The sequence below is a fragment of the Aulonocara sp. 'chitande type north' Nkhata Bay genome, linkage group LG12 (assembly GCF_057382095.1).
Source record: "Aulonocara sp. 'chitande type north' Nkhata Bay isolate Kocher_YH1m ecotype deep benthic linkage group LG12, A_spYH_male_GT1.1, whole genome shotgun sequence".
Classification (NCBI taxonomy): Eukaryota; Metazoa; Chordata; class Actinopteri; order Cichliformes; family Cichlidae; genus Aulonocara; species Aulonocara sp. 'chitande type north' Nkhata Bay.
This window is the reverse complement of record NC_141355.1, coordinates 7,539,499-7,561,300: the sequence shown is the minus strand read 5'-3', so window position 1 is coordinate 7,561,300 and position 21,802 is coordinate 7,539,499. Positions and strand designations below refer to the sequence as shown.

At 38.1% G+C, this 21,802-nt stretch overlaps 3 long non-coding RNA genes across 3 annotated transcripts; all 3 read right to left on the bottom strand.

The window, feature by feature from the left end:
- Positions 1-2,636: 2,636 nt before the first annotated feature.
- Positions 2,637-4,353, bottom strand: LOC147316850 (uncharacterized). Its single transcript, XR_015131655.1, has 3 exons — positions 4,099-4,353; positions 3,515-3,740; positions 2,637-3,179 (listed from the first exon to the last, which is right to left on the bottom strand). It is a non-coding gene; the product is annotated as an uncharacterized LOC147316850 (long non-coding RNA).
- Positions 4,354-6,877: 2,524 nt separating this feature from the next.
- On the bottom strand, positions 6,878-9,220 carry LOC147316849 (uncharacterized). Its single transcript, XR_015131654.1, has 3 exons — positions 8,006-9,220; positions 7,422-7,647; positions 6,878-7,086 (listed from the first exon to the last, which is right to left on the bottom strand). It is a non-coding gene; the product is annotated as an uncharacterized LOC147316849 (long non-coding RNA).
- A 1,560-nt stretch (positions 9,221-10,780) lies between these two features.
- LOC147316848 (uncharacterized) lies at positions 10,781-12,442 on the bottom strand. The gene is made up of 3 exons (XR_015131653.1): positions 11,909-12,442; positions 11,325-11,550; positions 10,781-10,989 (listed from the first exon to the last, which is right to left on the bottom strand). It is a non-coding gene; the product is annotated as an uncharacterized LOC147316848 (long non-coding RNA).
- Positions 12,443-21,802: the final 9,360 nt, after the last annotated feature.

Here is a 21,802-nt window from a genome sequence, read left to right as displayed (position 1 = left end):
GTTAAAACCTCAAGCATGTAAGGCTATAGTCAGCATTTTTAATAACTTACCTTGGTTCACACCAAATCCAGCTGTTCTGCTGAAAGTTCACAGCAAGCCTTCTGAAGTATCTGTACGTGATGTCCCTTAGGAAGTTTGATCTCCTAATACAAAAAAGATATTGTACAATTAAACATTATTGACATAAGATCAGAAAAAGGTCATTTTCAGACTGAAACAGAAATAAAGAAACCTTAACCCTAGCAATTAAAATTGTGACAAAGACAAAACCCCACCCATAAATGGCATGGTTTTTTTAATGACCAGTTATGCTCAGGTTAAAATCTATACCTGTGCACCTACCAAAAATAATTAAACATCAGATTCACAAGGCTAAAATAAATGTGAGACAATAACAAAATTTTCTCAATACCTGCATAATTAGCATGATGCAAATTTAACAACTCACAATGAACGCACAACAAATCACAGCTATGTGAAAAATTACAATTATCCTCTTACGCTCTATAGCCACCAGTACTGTGGCTCAAGAGTTATGCAAAAACCTCCATGCAAATATCACGTAGTATCCACAGAAGCCTTATAATTTTAGCTAAATGGTCATATAAACCATTTCTAAAACTACCAAAGACAGCAGAAACAAGCATGATTGAAATAGCAATTACTAAACTGCTTAAAATCTGCTAAACACACATAAACCAGCCAAAAATGTTCCACACTTCATGTATTTCATTATATTCATGTTGTGCTTTACTTGTAATAAGAAATCAGTGGCTAATTACCCGGCCTAGCTTTCACAGATTTCAGTCTTTCAAAAAAGACCACAAAATGGCTTAATGGCCCAAATTCACTAAAACAGAAAACCAAACCAAAGACTTTTCACCGGTAACCCTCCCACAAACAATAAAAAAATAACTTAAATACAAAGTAAATTCTGTTACTGAAATTTAAAATGTGGTTTTACACCAAAAATAAAATTCAATTTACAACAAATAAAACTTACCAAGAATTGCACAAGGGCAGGGTTTTTCAAAAATAATCTCTTGTGATGTTTGTTATAGTGGTCTAAAATAATGTCCTCGAATCCTCAGAATGTTAAAATCCAAAGCTCTCCTCTTCTCGTTTGCTAAAAGCAAAGTGGCTTACAAACCAGTGGCACAGGTATTTATTGAAATCATGAGGGACATTCAAAAAACTTCAAATGATCCAATCACAGAAGCCAACAGGGGAGGGACTGTCACAAAGTAACCAGTGAAGTTACAATGCAATAAACAGTACTCAACACCTTTTTTCCCTTGAGTAGTTAAAACCTTTATTCAGCAGTACACTAATTTTCATAGCTGTTGTCCACACCCTTGGCTTTGCCAAAAGACACAATTCAATCTTTTGTCTCAGTCTAACCTTTTCAACAGTGTCACTTGCCCCCCCTTGCTTGCCCTTCACACATGAAAACAAAAGACAGCCATTGATAGTCTCTGCCACCAACTGTCTCACCACACCTAATTCTGAATTAACAATTACCCAAAGTGACCTAAAACTTTTGGGTCACTTTAGGTCACAGTCCCAGTGGGTGACAGCATATAAAAGTAAGAAAGCTTAGCAAGTACCTGATGCTGTCAAATCATAAGAAATTAGCAGAAATATCGTAAAACCAAAACAGTCAAATGAAAAAGCAGCATAAGCCAAAGTTCCTTCAGAAGTACAGTATCAGAGAATGGTGAAAGACTGTTGGAATAATTGGCAGTGGATTTTATCGTGTGGTCTCTGTGTTTTTCTGTCAGTTAATCAGGCTGAATCTGCCAAACTGCTAGATCATTGAAAGGCCCACAACGAATAGACACAACGAAGGTTAAATCAATTTGGTAGCAAAAGACTGTTATTTAGCATCTTCATTGATGTCAATGACAAACAAAGAAGAATAGTTCATTCTGGTGAAAAACCAGCACGAGTTATCTACACAAATCTTCCATAGCTCTAAGGATTAACGGCAAGTCTTGTTCCTTACTGTTCATATTGAGCTTCTGTTTAATACATTGGCAGTGCAATAGCATAGTGTTTAGGTTTATATCAACAAAATACAGGAATCTTAATAGAACAACTAGAGAATGAGAAGAATACATAAATATGAAAAAATATATTTCAGCTTCTCCTCTCTGTTGTGTTGCAACATAGCCATTCGACATGGAAAATGAAGTAGCTTTCAAGAAAGAGAAAGCTTGAAAAACTTACAAACACTGACAATCAACTAGTGTACAGCTTTCAAGTGTAATTTATACATTTTAATAGTAATGTCTTTAAAACTATCAGTGACATTGAAAGGAGTTATTAGTTATTATCAAAACATCAAATTGTTCATAAAACATAAGTTCGCTTTTTTTTATTTTAAAGCCAAAATGACACCAGTGACACCACTAGTGTTTTATAAATCTTGATTCATAAACAATTATGTTAGAAACTTATTTCCTATTCACAATACTTGTTATTATTAAACATTTAATGTGAAAAAGTTTCATCCTCCTCTTAGTCTTCATACATCTCTTTTTTTTAAACTTGTAGAGTTGTAGAATTTAAACTAATAACACATATACCATAAGGATGAATAAACAGTCAAAGAAAACCAAAATTTAAAACAGGAACATTTATTATAAAATATTTACACATCTGTCACAACTCTTTGTCTGTCTGACTGGAGTCCTCTGTCACATATGTACAAAACAAACCAAAACAATATTTTTCACAGTTGAGTATTCACAGTATTTATAAAGCAATTGTAAAAGAATTGAGTAGTTAAAATCTTTATTCAGCAGTACACTAATTTCCATAGCTGTTGTCCACACCCTTGGCCTTGCCAAAAGATGGCCTTGCCAAAAGAAACCAAGGTGAGACTCAGTCTCACCTTGGTTTCACAGCCTTACAACTTATTCATTCAACAGTGTGACCTCAAGTTTGCCCCCCCCCCCGCTTCCCCTTCACACATGAAAACAAAAGACAGCCATTGATAGTCTTTACCACTAACTGTCTCACCACACCTATTTCTGAATTAAAAATTACCCAAAGTGACCTAAAACATGCCACTTTGGGTCAAATGTGAAAAAATATATTAATCTAAGAAAACTTAGCATTATTATAAAACATCTGTCACAAGTCTTCGTCTGTCTGAGTGGTGGCCTCTGTCACATCTGAACAAAACAAAAACAAATAATATTTTTTGACAGTTAGTATTTATAAACAACTTTAACAAATATACATGGGTAAAACAGACATTTGCATATATCTAATCCTTATAAAATCACAAATGAAGAAAACAAAACATGATACTAATCATGGATTTAATATTTTCTCCAAATGATTTATCATAAACTAAAATAAATAATTCGCATTCATGTTTATTTGTATGTAGACAGTCGTTCAATAGTAATTCATAGAGTATTTTTTCTAAGTCCCATTTCTTAAAATAAGACACTGAAGCCAACATTCACTGTTTATACCATCCAAACAATACATTAAGACTTACCATCACGTGCGAATGTAATCGAAGCTTGCAATGCATCCAGCTCCTGGGCAGTGTTATTCAGCATTTCTTTTTCAGCATCCAGCTGTTCTTTTAAAACAGAAATCTTTCTTTCGGCTGCACGCCTGAGCCGCACCTGCCGAACCAAGAGGTCCATTGCCTTGGCATGAAGTTGCAAGCACCTTGTATATAGATCCTCTCTGCTGACCCCTGGGTCCAAGCAGGCATACTGAAATTACAAAATATTTTGGATCATAACAAAATTAGAAAACAGTTATTCGCTTCAATCTATGCTGCCGCTACAATGTAATGTTTGTAGTGCCAGATCACAACAACAGCTGTATAAAAGTCTCAGCTTAACCTTGTGCCATCCTTTAAAAAACTTACGTTGATCACCCTGGGGACCCAAAAAGGCCCCAGTATGGCACAAGGGTTAACAGTGACTTATATGAAAGAGCAAACAAACAAACAAACAAACACAAGAAACACTAAACACAGCATCCTTCCCAGCTCTGTAACAGGTAATGTAGCGTAAAAACAAATTTTTCTACACTATAAATAAAATTTAAGAAATATTTGTTACTTACAGTTGATAGTTGAAATTCTTGACGCAATGATTCAACTTCAGGATCATTAATCCCAGCAAACTTCGTTGGGGAAGCATATGCCATTCTCTATTTATGATAAAGTATGAGGTTAATTAGTTACATTTTACACAACATTCAAACAATATACAAACATGAGAGCATCAAAGAGACTTTACTTACACATAAACATGTAGTTAGTTCACAATAATGATCAGTAATGCAATTACATTCATTCAAAAAACACAAAACATATATATAAATGGTAAATGGCCTGTATTTCTATATCGCTTTACTAGTCCCTAAGGACCCCAAAGCGCTTTACACATCCAGAATGAAGGTGTAAATTAGTCAATGTATGACATTAAGATAATGCTCACCAACTCTTGCTGTCTGCTGCTCAAATTTGCTTAAAGAAAAGGATTGAACGCACAACAAATCACAGCTATGTGAAAAATTACAATTATCCTCTTACGCTCTATAGCCACCAGTACTGTGGCTCAAGAGTTATGCAAAAACCTCCATGCAAATATCACGTAGTATCCACAGAAGCCTTATAATTTTAGCTAAATGGTCATATAAACCATTTCTAAAACTACCAAAGACAGCAGAAACAAGCATGATTGAAATAGCAGTTACTAAACTGCTTAAAATCTGCTAAACACACATAAACCAGCCAAAAATGTTCCACACTTCATGTATTTCATTATATTCATGTTGTGCTTTACTTGTAATAAGAAATCAGTGGCTAATTACCCGGCCTAGCTTTCACAGATTTCAGTCTTTCAAAAAAGACCACAAAATGGCTTAATGGCCCAAATTCACTAAAACAGAAAACCAAACCAAAGACTTTTCACCGGTAACCCTCCCACAAACAATAAAAAAATAACTTAAATACAAAGTAAATTCTGTTACTGAAATTTAAAATGTGGTTTTACACCAAAAATAAAATTCAATTTACAACAAATAAAACTTACCAAGAATTGCACAAGGGCAGGGTTTTTCAAAAATAATCTCTTGTGATGTTTGTTATAGTGGTCTAAAATAATGTCCTCGAATCCTCAGAATGTTAAAATCCAAAGCTCTCCTCTTCTCGTTTGCTAAAAGCAAAGTGGCTTACAAACCAGTGGCACAGGTATTTATTGAAATCATGAGGGACATTCAAAAAACTTCAAATGATCTTTTGTCTCAGTCTAACCTTTTCAACAGTGTCACTTGCCCCCCCCCCCTTGCTTGCCCTTCACACATGAAAACAAAAGACAGCCATTGATAGTCTCTGCCACCAACTGTCTCACCACACCTAATTCTGAATTAACAATTACCCAAAGTGACCTAAAACTTTTGGGTCACTTTAGGTCACAGTCCCAGTGGGTGACAGCATATAAAAGTAAGAAAGCTTAGCAAGTACCTGATGCTGTCAAATCATAAGAAATTAGCAGAAATATCGTAAAACCAAAACAGTCAAATGAAAAAGCAGCATAAGCCAAAGTTCCTTCAGAAGTACAGTATCAGAGAATGGTGAAAGACTGTTGGAATAATTGGCAGTGGATTTTATCGTGTGGTCTCTGTGTTTTTCTGTCAGTTAATCAGGCTGAATCTGCCAAACTGCTAGATCATTGAAAGGCCCACAACGAATAGACACAACGAAGGTTAAATCAATTTGGTAGCAAAAGACTGTTATTTAGCATCTTCATTGATGTCAATGACAAACAAAGAAGAATAGTTCATTCTGGTGAAAAACCAGCACGAGTTATCTACACAAATCTTCCATAGCTCTAAGGATTAACGGCAAGTCTTGTTCCTTACTGTTCATATTGAGCTTCTGTTTAATACATTGGCAGTGCAATAGCATAGTGTTTAGGTTTATATCAACAAAATACAGGAATCTTAATAGAACAACTAGAGAATGAGAAGAATACATAAATATGAAAAAATATATTTCAGCTTCTCCTCTCTGTTGTGTTGCAACATAGCCATTCGACATGGAAAATGAAGTAGCTTTCAAGAAAGAGAAAGCTTGAAAAACTTACAAACACTGACAATCAACTAGTGTACAGCTTTCAAGTGTAATTTATACATTTTAATAGTAATGTCTTTAAAACTATCAGTGACATTGAAAGGAGTTATTAGTTATTATCAAAACATCAAATTGTTCATAAAACATAAGTTCGCTTTTTTTTATTTTAAAGCCAAAATGACACCAGTGACACCACTAGTGTTTTATAAATCTTGATTCATAAACAATTATGTTAGAAACTTATTTCCTATTCACAATACTTGTTATTATTAAACATTTAATGTGAAAAAGTTTCATCCTCCTCTTAGTCTTCATACATCTCTTTTTTTTAAACTTGTAGAGTTGTAGAATTTAAACTAATAACACATATACCATAAGGATGAATAAACAGTCAAAGAAAACCAAAATTTAAAACAGGAACATTTATTATAAAATATTTACACATCTGTCACAACTCTTTGTCTGTCTGACTGGAGTCCTCTGTCACATATGTACAAAACAAACCAAAACAATATTTTTCACAGTTGAGTATTCACAGTATTTATAAAGCAATTGTAAAAGAATTGAGTAGTTAAAATCTTTATTCAGCAGTACACTAATTTCCATAGCTGTTGTCCACACCCTTGGCCTTGCCAAAAGATGGCCTTGCCAAAAGAAACCAAGGTGAGACTCAGTCTCACCTTGGTTTCACAGCCTTACAACTTATTCATTCAACAGTGTGACCTCAAGTTTGCCCCCCCCCCCCCCCCCCCCCCGCTTCCCCTTCACACATGAAAACAAAAGACAGCCATTGATAGTCTTTACCACTAACTGTCTCACCACACCTATTTCTGAATTAAAAATTACCCAAAGTGACCTAAAACATGCCACTTTGGGTCAAATGTGAAAAAATATATTAATCTAAGAAAACTTAGCATTATTATAAAACATCTGTCACAAGTCTTCGTCTGTCTGAGTGGTGGCCTCTGTCACATCTGAACAAAACAAAAACAAATAATATTTTTTGACAGTTAGTATTTATAAACAACTTTAACAAATATACATGGGTAAAACAGACATTTGCATATATCTAATCCTTATAAAATCACAAATGAAGAAAACAAAACATGATACTAATCATGGATTTAATATTTTCTCCAAATGATTTATCATAAACTAAAATAAATAATTCGCATTCATGTTTATTTGTATGTAGACAGTCGTTCAATAGTAATTCATAGAGTATTTTTTCTAAGTCCCATTTCTTAAAATAAGACACTGAAGCCAACATTCACTGTTTATACCATCCAAACAATACATTAAGACTTACCATCACGTGCGAATGTAATCGAAGCTTGCAATGCATCCAGCTCCTGGGCAGTGTTATTCAGCATTTCTTTTTCAGCATCCAGCTGTTCTTTTAAAACAGAAATCTTTCTTTCGGCTGCACGCCTGAGCCGCACCTGCCGAACCAAGAGGTCCATTGCCTTGGCATGAAGTTGCAAGCACCTTGTATATAGATCCTCTCTGCTGACCCCTGGGTCCAAGCAGGCATACTGAAATTACAAAATATTTTGGATCATAACAAAATTAGAAAACAGTTATTCGCTTCAATCTATGCTGCCGCTACAATGTAATGTTTGTAGTGCCAGATCACAACAACAGCTGTATAAAAGTCTCAGCTTAACCTTGTGCCATCCTTTAAAAAACTTACGTTGATCACCCTGGGGACCCAAAAAGGCCCCAGTATGGCACAAGGGTTAACAGTGACTTATATGAAAGAGCAAACAAACAAACAAACAAACACAAGAAACACTAAACACAGCATCCTTCCCAGCTCTGTAACAGGTAATGTAGCGTAAAAACAAATTTTTCTACACTATAAATAAAATTTAAGAAATATTTGTTACTTACAGTTGATAGTTGAAATTCTTGACGCAATGATTCAACTTCAGGATCATTAATCCCAGCAAACTTCGTTGGGGAAGCATATGCCATTCTCTATTTATGATAAAGTATGAGGTTAATTAGTTACATTTTACACAACATTCAAACAATATACAAACATGAGAGCATCAAAGAGACTTTACTTACACATAAACATGTAGTTAGTTCACAATAATGATCAGTAATGCAATTACATTCATTCAAAAAACACAAAACATATATATAAATGGTAAATGGCCTGTATTTCTATATCGCTTTACTAGTCCCTAAGGACCCCAAAGCGCTTTACACATCCAGAATGAAGGTGTAAATTAGTCAATGTATGACATTAAGATAATGCTCACCAACTCTTGCTGTCTGCTGCTCAAATTTGCTTAAAGAAAAGGATTGAACGCACAACAAATCACAGCTATGTGAAAAATTACAATTATCCTCTTACGCTCTATAGCCACCAGTACTGTGGCTCAAGAGTTATGCAAAAACCTCCATGCAAATATCACGTAGTATCCACAGAAGCCTTATAATTTTAGCTAAATGGTCATATAAACCATTTCTAAAACTACCAAAGACAGCAGAAACAAGCATGATTGAAATAGCAGTTACTAAACTGCTTAAAATCTGCTAAACACACATAAACCAGCCAAAAATGTTCCACACTTCATGTATTTCATTATATTCATGTTGTGCTTTACTTGTAATAAGAAATCAGTGGCTAATTACCCGGCCTAGCTTTCACAGATTTCAGTCTTTCAAAAAAGACCACAAAATGGCTTAATGGCCCAAATTCACTAAAACAGAAAACCAAACCAAAGACTTTTCACCGGTACCCCTCCCACAAACAATAAAAAAATAACTTAAATACAAAGTAAATTCTGTTACTGAAATTTAAAATGTGGTTTTACACCAAAAATAAAATTCAATTTACAACAAATAAAACTTACCAAGAATTGCACAAGGGCAGGGTTTTTCAAAAATAATATCTTGTGATGTTTGTTATAGTGGTCTAAAATAATGTCCTCGAATCCTCAGAATGTTAAAATCCAAAGCTCTCCTCTTCTCGTTTGCTAAAAGCAAAGTGGCTTACAAACCAGTGGCACAGGTATTTATTGAAATCATGAGGGACATTCAAAAAACTTCAAATGATCTTTTGTCTCAGTCTAACCTTTTCAACAGTGTCACTTGCCCCCCCCCCCCTTGCTTGCCCTTCACACATGAAAACAAAAGACAGCCATTGATAGTCTCTGCCACCAACTGTCTCACCACACCTAATTCTGAATTAACAATTACCCAAAGTGACCTAAAACTTTTGGGTCACTTTAGGTCACAGTCCCAGTGGGTGACAGCATATAAAAGTAAGAAAGCTTAGCAAGTACCTGATGCTGTCAAATCATAAGAAATTAGCAGAAATATCGTAAAACCAAAACAGTCAAATGAAAAAGCAGCATAAGCCAAAGTTCCTTCAGAAGTACAGTATCAGAGAATGGTGAAAGACTGTTGGAATAATTGGCAGTGGATTTTATCGTGTGGTCTCTGTGTTTTTCTGTCAGTTAATCAGGCTGAATCTGCCAAACTGCTAGATCATTGAAAGGCCCACAACGAATAGACACAACGAAGGTTAAATCAATTTGGTAGCAAAAGACTGTTATTTAGCATCTTCATTGATGTCAATGACAAACAAAGAAGAATAGTTCATTCTGGTGAAAAACCAGCACGAGTTATCTACACAAATCTTCCATAGCTCTAAGGATTAACGGCAAGTCTTGTTCCTTACTGTTCATATTGAGCTTCTGTTTAATACATTGGCAGTGCAATAGCATAGTGTTTAGGTTTATATCAACAAAATACAGGAATCTTAATAGAACAACTAGAGAATGAGAAGAATACATAAATATGAAAAAATATATTTCAGCTTCTCCTCTCTGTTGTGTTGCAACATAGCCATTCGACATGGAAAATGAAGTAGCTTTCAAGAAAGAGAAAGCTTGAAAAACTTACAAACACTGACAATCAACTAGTGTACAGCTTTCAAGTGTAATTTATACATTTTAATAGTAATGTCTTTAAAACTATCAGTGACATTGAAAGGAGTTATTAGTTATTATCAAAACATCAAATTGTTCATAAAACATAAGTTCGCTTTTTTTTATTTTAAAGCCAAAATGACACCAGTGACACCACTAGTGTTTTATAAATCTTGATTCATAAACAATTATGTTAGAAACTTATTTCCTATTCACAATACTTGTTATTATTAAACATTTAATGTGAAAAAGTTTCATCCTCCTCTTAGTCTTCATACATCTCTTTTTTTTAAACTTGTAGAGTTGTAGAATTTAAACTAATAACACATATACCATAAGGATGAATAAACAGTCAAAGAAAACCAAAATTTAAAACAGGAACATTTATTATAAAATATTTACACATCTGTCACAACTCTTTGTCTGTCTGACTGGAGTCCTCTGTCACATATGTACAAAACAAACCAAAACAATATTTTTCACAGTTGAGTATTCACAGTATTTATAAAGCAATTGTAAAAGAATTGAGTAGTTAAAATCTTTATTCAGCAGTACACTAATTTCCATAGCTGTTGTCCACACCCTTGGCCTTGCCAAAAGATGGCCTTGCCAAAAGAAACCAAGGTGAGACTCAGTCTCACCTTGGTTTCACAGCCTTACAACTTATTCATTCAACAGTGTGACCTCAAGTTTGCCCCCCCCCCCCCCCCCGCTTCCCCTTCACACATGAAAACAAAAGACAGCCATTGATAGTCTTTACCACTAACTGTCTCACCACACCTATTTCTGAATTAAAAATTACCCAAAGTGACCTAAAACATGCCACTTTGGGTCAAATGTGAAAAAATATATTAATCTAAGAAAACTTAGCATTATTATAAAACATCTGTCACAAGTCTTCGTCTGTCTGAGTGGTGGCCTCTGTCACATCTGAACAAAACAAAAACAAATAATATTTTTTGACAGTTAGTATTTATAAACAACTTTAACAAATATACATGGGTAAAACAGACATTTGCATATATCTAATCCTTATAAAATCACAAATGAAGAAAACAAAACATGATACTAATCATGGATTTAATATTTTCTCCAAATGATTTATCATAAACTAAAATAAATAATTCGCATTCATGTTTATTTGTATGTAGACAGTCGTTCAATAGTAATTCATAGAGTATTTTTTCTAAGTCCCATTTCTTAAAATAAGACACTGAAGCCAACATTCACTGTTTATACCATCCAAACAATACATTAAGACTTACCATCACGTGCGAATGTAATCGAAGCTTGCAATGCATCCAGCTCCTGGGCAGTGTTATTCAGCATTTCTTTTTCAGCATCCAGCTGTTCTTTTAAAACAGAAATCTTTCTTTCGGCTGCACGCCTGAGCCGCACCTGCCGAACCAAGAGGTCCATTGCCTTGGCATGAAGTTGCAAGCACCTTGTATATAGATCCTCTCTGCTGACCCCTGGGTCCAAGCAGGCATACTGAAATTACAAAATATTTTGGATCATAACAAAATTAGAAAACAGTTATTCGCTTCAATCTATGCTGCCGCTACAATGTAATGTTTGTAGTGCCAGATCACAACAACAGCTGTATAAAAGTCTCAGCTTAACCTTGTGCCATCCTTTAAAAAACTTACGTTGATCACCCTGGGGACCCAAAAAGGCCCCAGTATGGCACAAGGGTTAACAGTGACTTATATGAAAGAGCAAACAAACAAACAAACAAACACAAGAAACACTAAACACAGCATCCTGCCCAGCTCTGTAACAGGTAATGTAGCGTAAAAACAAATTTTTCTACACTATAAATAAAATTTAAGAAATATTTGTTACTTACAGTTGATAGTTGAAATTCTTGACGCAATGATTCAACTTCAGGATCATTAATCCCAGCAAACTTCGTTGGGGAAGCATATGCCATTCTCTATTTATGATAAAGTATGAGGTTAATTAGTTACATTTTACACAACATTCAAACAATATACAAACATGAGAGCATCAAAGAGACTTTACTTACACATAAACATGTAGTTAGTTCACAATAATGATCAGTAATGCAATTACATTCATTCAAAAAACACAAAACATATATATAAATGGTAAATGGCCTGTATTTCTATATCGCTTTACTAGTCCCTAAGGACCCCAAAGCGCTTTACACATCCAGAATGAAGGTGTAAATTAGTCAATGTATGACATTAAGATAATGCTCACCAACTCTTGCTGTCTGCTGCTCAAATTTGCTTAAAGAAAAGGATTGAACGCACAACAAATCACAGCTATGTGAAAAATTACAATTATCCTCTTACGCTCTATAGCCACCAGTACTGTGGCTCAAGAGTTATGCAAAAACCTCCATGCAAATATCACGTAGTATCCACAGAAGCCTTATAATTTTAGCTAAATGGTCATATAAACCATTTCTAAAACTACCAAAGACAGCAGAAACAAGCATGATTGAAATAGCAGTTACCAAACTGCTTAAAATCTGCTAAACACACATAAACCAGCCAAAAATGTTCCACACTTCATGTATTTCATTATATTCATGTTGTGCTTTACTTGTAATAAGAAATCAGTGGCTAATTACCCGGCCTAGCTTTCACAGATTTCAGTCTTTCAAAAAAGACCACAAAATGGCTTAATGGCCCAAATTCACTAAAACAGAAAACCAAACCAAAGACTTTTCACCGGTACCCCTCCCACAAACAATAAAAAAATAACTTAAATACAAAGTAAATTCTGTTACTGAAATTTAAAATGTGGTTTTACACCAAAAATAAAATTCAATTTACAACAAATAAAACTTACCAAGAATTGCACAAGGGCAGGGTTTTTCAAAAATAATATCTTGTGATGTTTGTTATAGTGGTCTAAAATAATGTCCTCGAATCCTCAGAATGTTAAAATCCAAAGCTCTCCTCTTCTCGTTTGCTAAAAGCAAAGTGGCTTACAAACCAGTGGCACAGGTATTTATTGAAATCATGAGGGACATTCAAAAAACTTCAAATGATCTTTTGTCTCAGTCTAACCTTTTCAACAGTGTCACTTGCCCCCCCCGTTCAGGGAAACGGGGTTGTCATGGTGGCACGTGGAGTTTCAATCACTCGCCAAAAAGCAGTAATCTGCTGTCACTCAAAATCAAAATGTCCAATATGTCCCAAAGGTCGCAGGCGTGATGAGACTCGAGCTCGGAAATGTTTGTTATGCCATTTGTCAGTAATGGTTAGAGTGCCACCTAGTGGAACGACTATAATCATGATTGAATGAGATGAAATGTTAGCTGGTGGTTGAATGCATGAATTCCATCAATGTGACATGAGATCGGAGGTGCTGGTTGTAGGTGTTGGGCGTAGCTCGACGCGATGGGGTGCGAGGGACCTCATAACGCTGCTTGCAGCTTTAATTATTATTATTATTATTCAGGCGAAACAAGGGCCTTTTTGAGGGCCTAAACATGCTCAAAAACTCATGAAATTTTGCACACATGCCAGGTCTGGTGAAAAATTTTGTATTTTAATGGTTTTACATATGAGCACTGGGAAATGGCTCTACAGCGCCACCTATGCCTTGTTAAATGCAGCCCTACGATCACATCGTTTGAGCTACATGTATGAAATTTGGCACACATGTGTATCATGCCAAGACGAACAAAAAAGTCAGTGGGCCCATTGACGCAAACCCAACAGGAAGTCCGCCATTTGGAAGAGAAGGTGACATTTTGGCTCTAATTTTGCCATTTCCATGCCTCGAACTTTTGCGAACTCCTCCTTGGGGTTTGATTTCATAACCTTCATATTTGGTCAGTGTCAACTACACCCTTGTGCCATGTTAAATTGCGGAGCTTTTGAGTTTTCACAATACTATGAGGCCGTGGCGCCATGGCGAATTTCGATGACTCGCCATGAAAATCTTATTGCCTCTCATTTTGTCATACATTTTCTGACCTTGACCAAAGTGAACACATATGATAAGGCTCCACCCCTAAACATATTTCAACTGCCATATTTGACATCAAGGACAGCGCCACCTAGTGGGAACAGGAAATGTCATGTTTTACACTTTGGGGTACAGTATAGTGATGGGTGGCATCTGCAGCCTCAAATTTCTCCAGAAAAGCCTTAAGGAGTTGGTCTTGGGTTACAGTGAAAACTGTGAGTTTTCGCAAAAGGGTGTGACCCCAGCAGCATGGCGAACTTTGATGTCACGCCATGAAGAAACAAATTAGTATAACTCAATGAAATCCAGTCTGATCAGTACCAGACTTTACAGGCATTATGACAGACCCGCCCTGAACAGATTGATGTGCCCATTGTCGGGAATACGGACAGCGCCACCTAGTGGGAACAGGAAATGTCATGGCTTTAATTTTGTTGTACTGATTTTTACAGGTTCATCGTGGCCACCTCAAAAGCGGTGAATATCACCATCAGTCCCTTGTGATGCTTCAGTGCAAAAATTGTGACTTTAAACTGAACGCCGCACCCTGGTGGCAACGCGGTTCACCATGAAAGATGAAGTGGCTTTTGAGGGGCTTGGAAAGTTTAAAAAGTCTTGAAATTTGGCGCACACCTCCAATGTGGTTAAGGCTTTGTTGTTATGTGATCATTTTCATTGAATAGCGCAAAATGGCTCCACAGCGCCCCCTACAAAATTTCAAAATCACAGCCCCTGCTCTGTGTTTTATGTATGAGTCTGAAACCTGGTAAGCTTATAGGAGATATCAAGATGTACAAAAAAGTCTCTTGGAGCAATATCCCAAATCCAACAGGAAGTCAGCCATTTTAAAATTAATGTGCAATTTTGGCAACATTTTCCCCTCTTTTCAGGCTTCATTCTTTGACGAACTCCTCCAAGGGATTTCATCAGATTGGACCGATCTGCAGTTTGTGGAATCTAAAGACCTTTGTGATGTTAAATTGCGAAGCTTTTTACGTTCAGGGAAACGGGGTGGTCATGGCGGCACTTAGAGTTTCAATCACTCGCCAAAAAGCAGTAATCTGCTGTCACTCAAAAACACAATGTCCAATCTCTCCCAAACGTCTCAGGTGTGATGAGACTCGAGCTTGGAAGTGTTTGTTATGCCATTTGTACATAATGGTTAGAGCGCCACCTAGTGGAACGACTAACTAATCATGAATGAATGAGTTGAAATGTTAGCTGGTGGTTAAATGCATGAATTCCATCAATGTGACATCAGATCGGACGTGCTGGTTTTAGGTGTTGGGCGTGGCTCGACGCGCCGGGGGTGCGAGGGCCCTCATAACGCTGCTTGCAGCTTTAATTATTATTATTATTATTATTAGGGCCCGAGCACCGAGAGTGCGAAGGCCCTATTGTATCTGCTCCGTTTCTTATTATTATTATTATTATTATTATTATTATTCACCCCAAACAAGGGCCTTTTTGAGGGCCTAAACATGCTCAAAAACTCATGAAATTTTGCACACATGCCAGGTCTGGTGAAAAATTTTGTATTTTAATGGTTTTACATATGAGCACTGGGAAATGGCTCTACAGCGCCACCTATGCCTTGTTAAATGCAGCCCTACGACCACATGGTTTGAGCTACATGTATGAAATTTGGCACACATGTGTATCATGCCAAGACGAACAAAAAAGTCTGTGGGCCCATTGACGCAAACCCAACAGGAAGTCCGCCATTTGGAAGAGAAGGTGACATTTTGGCTCTAATTTTGCCATTTCCATGCCTCGAACTTTAACGAACTCCTCCTTGGGGTTTCATTTCATAACCTTCAAATTTGGACAGTGTCAACTACACCCTTGTGCCATGTTAAATTGCGGAGCTTTTGAGTTTTCACAATACTATGAGGCCGTGGTGCCATGGCGAATTTCGATGACTCGCCATGAAAATCTTATTGCCTCTCATTTTGTCATACATTTTCTGACCTTGACCAAAGTGAACACATATGATAAGGCTCCACCCCTGAACATATTTCAACTGCCATATTTGACATGAAGGACAGCGCCACCTAGTGGGAACAGGAAATGTCATGTTTTACACTTTGGGGTACAGTATAGTGATGGGTGACATCTGCAGCCTCAAATTTCTCCAGAAAACCCTTAAGGAGTTGGTCTTGGGTTACAGTGAAAACTGTGACTTTTCGCAAAAGGGTGTGACCCCAGCAGCATGGCGAACTTTGATGTCACGCCATGAAGAAACAAATTAGTATAACTCCATGAAATCCAGTCTGATCAGTACCAGACTTTACAGGCATGAAGTCAGACCCGCCCTGAACAGATTGATGTGCCCATTGTCGGGAATACGGACAGCGCCACCTAGTGGGAACAGGAAATGTCATGGCTTTAATTTTGTTGTACTGATTTTCACAGGTTCATCGTGGCCACCTCAAAAGCGGTGAATATCACCATCAGTCCCTTGTGATGCTTCAGTGCAAAAATTGTGACTTTAAACTGAACGCCGCACCCTGGTGGCAACGCAGTTCACCATGAAAGATGAAGTGGCTTTTGAGGGGCTTGGAAAGTTTAAAAAGTCTTGAAATTTGGCGCACACCTCCAATGTGGTTAAGGCTTTGTTGTTATGTGATCATTTTCATTGAATATCCCAAAATGGCTCCACAGCGCCCCCTACAAAATTTCAAAATCACAGCCCCTGCTCTGTGTTTTATGTATGAGTCTGAAACCTGGTAAGCTAATAGGAGATATCAAGATGTACAAAAAAGTCTCTTGGAGCAATATCCCAAATCCAACAGGAAGTCAGCCATTTTAAAATTAATGTGCAATTTTGGCAACATTTTCCCCTCTTTTCAGGCATCGTTCTTTGACGAACTCCTCCAAGGGATTTCATCATATTGCACTATTCTTCAGTGTGTGGAATCCAAAGACCTTTGTGTTGTTAAATTGCGAAGCTTTTTACGTTCAGGGAAACGGGGTGGTTATGGCGGCACGTAGACTCTCAATCACTCGCCAAAACGCAGTAATCTGCTGTTACTCAAAAACACAATGTCCAATCTCACCCAAAGGTCGCAGGCATAATGAGACTCGAGTTCGGAAATGTTTGTTATGCCATTTGTACATAATGGTTAGAGTGCCACCTAGTGGAACGACTAGCTAATCATGAATGAATGAGTTGAAATGTTAGCTGGTGGTTAAATGCATGAATTCCATCAATGTGACATCGATCGGACGTGCTGGTTTTAGGTGTTGGGCGTGGCTCGACGCGCCGGGGGTGCGAGGGCCCTCATAACGCTGCTTGCAGCTTTAATTAGGGCCCGAGCACTGAGAGTGCGAAGGCCCTATTGTATCTGCTCCGTTTCTTATTATTATTATTATTATTATTATTATTCAGGCGAAACAAGGGCCTTTTTGAGGGCCTAAACATGCTCAAAAACTCATGAAATTTTGCACACATGCCAGGTCTGGTGAAAAATTTTGTATTTTAATGGTTTTACATATGAGCACTGGGAAATGGCTCTACAGCGCCACCTATGCCTTGTTAAATGCAGCCCTACGACCACATGGTTTGAGCTACATGTATGAAATTTGGCACACATGTGTATCATGCCAAGACGAACAAAAAAGTCTGTGGGCCCATTGACGCAAACCCAACAGGAAGTCCGCCATTTGGAAGAGAAGGTGACATTTTGGCTCTAATTTTGCCATTTCCATGCCTCGAACTTTTGCGAACTCCTCCTTGGGGTTTCATTTCATAACCTTCAAATTTAGACAGTGTCAACTACACCCTTGTGCCATGTTAAATTGCGGAGCTTTTGAGTTTTCACAATACTATGAGGCCGTGGCGCCATGGCGAATTTCGATGACTCGCCATGAAAATCTTATTGCCTCTCATTTTGTCATACATTTTCTGACCTTGACCAAAGTGAACACATATGATAAGGCTCCACCCCTGAACATATTTCAACTGCCATATTTGACACCAGGGACAGCGCCACCTAGTGGGAACAGGAAATGTCATGTTTTACACTTTGGGGTACAGTATAGTGATGGGTGACACCTGCAGCCTCAAATTTCTCCAGGAAAGCCTTAAGGAGTTGGTCTTGGGTTACCGTGAAAACTGTGACTTTTCGCAAAAGGGTGTGACCCCAGCAGCATGGCGAACTTTGATGTCACGCCATGAAGAAAGAAATTAGTATAACTCAATGAAATCCAGTCTGATCAGTACCAGACTTTACAGGCATGATGTCAGACCCGCCCTGAACAGATTGACGTGCCCATTGTCGGAAATACGGACAGCGCCACCTAGTGGCCACAGGAAATGTCATGGCTTTAATTTTGTTGTACTGATTTTCACAGGTTCATCGTGGCCACCTCAAAAGCGGTGAATATCACCATCAGTCCCTCGTGATGCTTCAGTGCAAAAATTGTGACTTTACACTGAACGGCGCACCCTGGTGGCAACGCAGTTCAACATGAAAGATGAAGTGGCTTTTGAGGGGCTTGGAAAGTTTATAGAGGCTTGAAATTTGGCACACACCCCCAAATGTATGAAGGCTTTGTTGTCATGTGATCATTTTCATTGAATAGCGCGAAATTGCTCCACAGCGCCCCCTACAAAGATTCAAAATATCAGCCCCTGCTCTGTGTTTTATCTATGAGTCTGAAACTTGGTAAGCTCATGGAAGATATTAAGATGTACAAAAAAGTCTCTTGGAGCAATATCCCAAATCCAACAGGAAGTCAGCCATTTTAAAATTAATGTGTAATTTTGGCGACATTTTCCCCTCTTTTCAGGCTTCATACTTTGACGAACTCCTCCAAGGGATTTCCTCAGATTGGACCGATCTGAAGTTTGTGGAATCTAAAGACCTTTGTGATGTTAAATTGCGAAGCTTTTTACGTTCAGGGAAACGGGGTGGTCATGGCGGCACTTAGAGTTTCAATCACTCGCCAAAAAGCAGTAATCTGCTGTCACTCAAAAACACAATATCCAATCTCTCCCAAACGTCGCAGGCATGATGAGACTCGAGCTCGGAAATGTTTGTTATGCCATTTGTCATTAATGGTTAGAGCGCCACCTAGTGGGATGACTATAATCATGGTTCAATGAGATGAAATGTTAGCTGTTGGTTAAATGCATGAATTCCATCAATGTGACATCACATTGGACGTGCTGGTTTTAGGTGTTGGGTGTGGCTCGACACGCCGGGGTGCGAGGGCCCTCATAACGCTGCTTGCAGCTTTAATTATTATTATTAGGGCCCGAGCACTGAGAGTGCGAAGGCCCTATTGTATCTGCTCCGTTTCTTATTATTATTATTATTATTATTATTATTAGGGCCCGAGCACCGAGAGTGCGAAGGCCCTATTGTATCTGCTCCGTTTCTTATTATTATTATTATTATTATTATTATTATTCAGGCGAAACAAGGGCCTTTTTGAGGGCCTAAACATGCTCAAAAACTCATGAAATTTTGCACACATGCCAGGTCTGGTGAAAAATTTTGTATTTTAATGGTTTTACATATGAGCACTGGGAAATGGCTCTAGAGCGCCACCTATGCCTTGTTAAATGCAGCCCTACGACCACATCGTTTGAGCTACATGTATGAAATTTGGCACACATATGTATCATGCCAAGACGAACAAAAAAGTCTGTGGGCCCATTGACGCAAACCCAACAGGAAGTCCGCCATTTGGAAGAGAAGGTGACATTTTGGCTCAAATTTTGCCATTTCCATGCCTCGAACTTTTGCGAACTCCTCCTTGGGGTTTCATTTCATAACCTTCAAATTTGGACAGTGTCAACTACACCCTTGTGCCATGTTAAATTGCGGAGCTTTTGAGTTTTCACAATACTATGAGGCCGTGGCGCCATGGCGAATTTCGATGACTCGCCATGAAAATCTTATTGCCTCTCATTTTGTCATACATTTTCTGACCTTGACCAAAGTGAACACATATGATAAGGCTCCACCCCTGAACATATTTCAACTGCCATATTTGACACCAGGTACAGCGCCACCTAGTGGGAACAGGAAATGTCATGTTTTACACTTTGGGGTACAGTATTGTGATGGGTGACATCTGCAGCCTCAAATTTCTCCAGGAAAGCCTTAAGGAGTTGGTCTTGGGTTACAGTGAAAACTGTGACTTTTCACGAAAGGGTGTGACCCCAGCAGCATGGCGAACTTTGAAGTCACGCCATGAAGAAACAAATTAGTATAACTCAATGAAATCCAGTCTGATCAGTACCAGACTTTACAGGCATGATGTCAGACCCGCCCTGAACAGATTGATGTGCCCATTGTCGGAAATACGGACAGCGCCACCTAGTGGCAACAGGAAATGTCATGGCTTTAATTTTGTTGTACTGATTTTCACAGGTTCATCGTGGCCACCTCAAAAGCGGTGAATATCAACATCAGTCCCTCGTGATGCTTCAGTGCAAAAATTGTGACTTTAAACTGAACGGCGCACCCTGGTGGTAACGCGGTTCACCATGAAAGATGAAGTGGCTTTTGAGGGGCTTGGAAAGTTTATAGAGGCTTGAAATTTGGCACACACCTCCAAATGGATGAAGGCTTTGTTGGCATGTGATCATTTTCATTGAATAGCGCGAAATGGCTCCACAGCGCCCCCTACAATATTTCAAAACATCAGCCCCTGCTCTGTGTTTCATCTATGAGTCTGACACTTGGTAAGCTTGTGTAAGATATCAAGATGTACAAAAAAGTCTCTTGGAGCAATATCCCAAATCCAACAGGAAGTCAGCCATTTTAAAATTAATGTGTAATTTTGATGACATTTTCCCCCCTTTTCAGGCCTCATACTTTGACGAACTCCTCCAAGGGATTTCATCATATTGAAGCATTCTTCAGTGTGTAGAATCTAAAGACCTTTGTGATGTTAAATTGCGAAGCTTTTTCCGTTCAGGGAAACGGGGTGGTCATGGCGGCACGTAGAGTTTCAATCACTCGCAAAAAGCAGTAATCTGCTGTCACTAAAAAACACAATGTCCAATCTCTCCCAAAGGTCGCAGGTGTGATGAGACTCGAGCTTGGAAATGTTTGTTATGCTATTTGTCAATAATGGTTAGAGCGCCACCTAGTGGCATGACTATAATCCTGGTTGAATAAGATGAAATGTTAGCTGGTGATTAAAAGCATGAAATCCATCAATGTGACATCACATCGGACGTGCCGGTTTGAGGTGTTGGCAGTGGCTCGACGTGCCGGGGGTGCGAGGGCCCTCATAACGCTGCTTGCAGCTTTAATTATTATTATTAGGGCCCGAGCACTGAGAGTGCGAAGGCCCTATTGTATCTGCTCCGTTTCTTATTATTATTATTATTATTCAGGCAAAACAATGGCCTTTTTGAGGGCCTAAACATGCTCAAAAACTCATGAAATTTTGCACACATGCCAGGTCTGGTGAAAAATTTTGTATTTTAATGGTTTTACATATGAGCACTGGGAAATGGCTCTACAGCGCCACCTATGCCTTGTTAAATGCAGCCCTACGACCACATCGTTTGAGCTACATGTATGAAATTTGGCACACATGTGTATCATGCCAAGACGAACAAAAAAGTCTGGGGGCCCATTGACGCAAACCCAACAGGAAGTCCGCCATTTGGAAGAGAAGGTGACATTTTGGCTCTAATTTTGCCATTTCCATGCCTCGAACTTTAACGAACTCCTCCTTGGGATTTGGTCCTATAAGCTTCAAATTTGGACAGTGTCAACTACACCCTTGTGCCATGTTAAATTGCGGAGCTTTTGAGTTTTCA